Genomic DNA, 3,271 nt, shown 5'->3' on the forward strand with positions numbered 1-3,271 from the left:
AGCATGGAGCTTTTATAACACTACCTGCTGAATCAACATGTCCTTCTTTGGAACATCACTGACTAATCAATAAGATAACCTTTAACCTCTCAAGTATACTTTGTGCTTCTGATAGAAATAGAAAATAATATGTTCATTAATCTTGTCCTTCTTTACAGGGTATCCATTTGAGTTTCTGGTTTAACAGAACAGATTGTTGTCCATCTAGTGCTAATAAAAATAAACAAACATGTTTATAATGAACAACTATTTTTGAGAAGCAATAGATTAAAGTTGATATGGAAGAAAACACCTCAACATTTACATTCTCAGGTTAGTGATCAGGTATGAACTTAAGTTTATGGATAGTTTGCATATTCTATGAAATATATTTATTTGTCAACATACTCTTATTGTATAGCTTAGGTTGAGCTCAAACTGACACTTATTTTGCTATTTTCTTTCGATGGCTAGAAATATATTTGTGCACTTCCATGGTCATGTGTATTTAAAATATTTCTTTCCTATATTAAACAGTTGGACATATTTTGTTAATCAGTGTAAGTCTTATAGCTCCTTATTTCACTCTTTGGCCATTTATATAACAAAGCTAACAAAACATAGATATTAAACACACATCTACATCTTGAATCAGAAGATATATATTAAGCTTTTTTAGCTAGAGAAAGTTGATTGTTTTTCAGTGTTGTATAGTCCAACCATGAAAGATCTTTTTTTTTCCCTAAAGGTAATGGGAAATAAAGAACTGCCAGTGTCTCACAGCTCAGAGTTGGAAGAATTTAGAAATCAAGCTGACTTTCTAATGGACTTACTTACTCCCCCGGCTTTACCACAGTTTCTTAAGGAAACATATGAGAATTCTCCTCATACCACCAATGCGGATGTAAAACTATATAAGCAGAATAGTCTCTAAACAGTAACAATATTTGATACAACCTAAAACTCCCCAAACAGCACCATCAAGTAGGTGACAAGTATTCAAACGCCTGAGCCTAATGAAGAAATTTCTAATTTAACCCACACTTTGTGTATTTTGCTCCCTTCCTTACACAAAGGCATTCAGTTTTATTATATTCATCATATTTCCTTGACTGTGCACTACAGCACTATACTGATCATAGTCACTAACATTCCCAGTAAACATGAATCTAGTTAATAATTATGTCATCATTGTTTTTACATAGAAGTCAGAAAAGTTTGATCAAGATTAGTAATCTTGCTCAAAGATCACAAAAATAGCTATAAAGGGAGCTATTACAAACTTCAATTACCCAAATTCATGGTTATGCTATTATTTATAATGAAGTAAGCAATAATTAGTTGCCCAAATCATATTGCTCTAAAATCTCAAAGAATAGGTTTGACTAAAAGAGTCTTAGTAGAGTTCTTTTCATGCCCTGAGTGATACTTGTTCTGGCACATTTGTAAGCCAACACGATGCTTCGGACCAACTTTCCCTTTTATTGAATACAAGAATGAAAGAACACTAAAAGATAGATGGATCTCTATGCTCAACAGATCAACATTTTGATTTATATCTTTAAAAAAGAGCTGTTGGTGATGCATGAGATATAACCAATTACTGTAGCTGAAGCAAAGATGAACTGACTCTTGGGAGAACATTTTATTGACCCTTCATTACATTTTGTTTATTAGCGTCTCTATTTTTTCATCAACATCATGTAGTATGATTAATAAAAACTAAGAGACAGATATTAGGGTTCATCCTAAGGTGAGAACAATAAACAACCAGCCACAGATGCTTATCTATTCCTCAGTATGAAATGGTGATCCTGCCTTCACGAATCTCAGAATCAGACTCTGAGAGCTGTCTCCTCCCTTCTTGAACTTCTTTCTAGGGCTGAGATTAATGGTGTACAAAACTACTGGCAGATTTCGATAACAAAATAGTGTGACTACTGGGATTAATGGTATGAGTCACCACTGCTAGGTCTATAAGGCTGACCATTGGGGCTGTTTTACTCTCTGATCTTCAGGCAAGCTTTATTTATCAAAATACAAATGAAATATCACTATAACATCACATAATTTAAAATAAATATTTTTGCAATTTTATGAAAAATACATAGTGCACATTCATCACACAATTAAATAGATTTTATAATGTCATTTTTCTTCAAGTTTATTATGACTCTAACAATATAAACACCCTTTATTTACCATGGTTTTTCCTCCTTCCAGTCATCTTTCTCTTCTGAAACAGTCTCTTTTTCGTGTCTGAAAAACTAGTTCTTACTCAAAGGAACAAAAAGAAATAGTTTATTCTGGAGAAAAGTGTGATGGACCATGGCTAAGAAAACTGGAATAGTGTTTCACCCAATATCTTGTTCCAACATGGGAACAATTTCAAAGAAAACCATAAATGGAGACCTTTGTCAAATTTACCAATGAAAGCATTAGGTAAGGTATTTATAAAATATGGAGAAAACTCAGGTACAGGCCTCAGACGCCATCTAAAATTCATAGTATTTTGATTGAATATATATATTCAAAATTTCACCTAATAGTCACGTAAAGATTTTGGGGAAAATGCTATAAAGGAAGCAGAGTTGGCCTCTACTCATTAAGTTCTAGACTTGTAAGATTCTAAACTCATCACCATCACCACATGATGTTCTCATTTTTTCTTATAACATAAAAACATTTATTAAAGAAACTTAATATTATTTTACTAAAAATTATTATTAATATTATTAATATCATAACAAATTGTGCTAATATTATAAATTTATCCATTAATAATGTTATTAATTAACTTAACAATATTAATATTATTAATTTCAGAAATTATTATATTTGGTTGATTTTGATATAATTATTAATTATTGTTAATTGACTTAATATTATTGTTTTATCAATTAGACAGCAGAAAATTTTTTACTAGGGCAAATGTATGGAGATATAAATAAAAATCACAGTGATTTTTTTAATTGAGCAACTAATTTAGAAAATAAAAAAAGAAAAACTGGCTTTTTCATTCCACATGATAATTTCAAAGGAGCTTGCAAATGCTCAGCAGCAGGGACAGGGCATCTGCATAGTGTATATGGCACCTGTGAACTCAGGAAGTCCTAGAGTGAGCTCCTCCATTCTGAGAAGACCCAAGGTCACCAGAGGGGTTTGAGCCTGACCTCTGAGGACAAGGAGGGCCACAAAGTCTCCAGTTCACTTCCCCTAAGCTACATAGGTAATAACATATATTGCATGACCTACCAGAACAAACCTCCCTGCCATCCTGAAATGACAGTGT

The sequence above is a fragment of the Myodes glareolus genome, chromosome 7, assembly GCF_982192425.1.
Source record: "Myodes glareolus chromosome 7, mMyoGla1.1, whole genome shotgun sequence".
NCBI lineage: Eukaryota > Metazoa > Chordata > Mammalia > Rodentia > Cricetidae > Myodes > Myodes glareolus.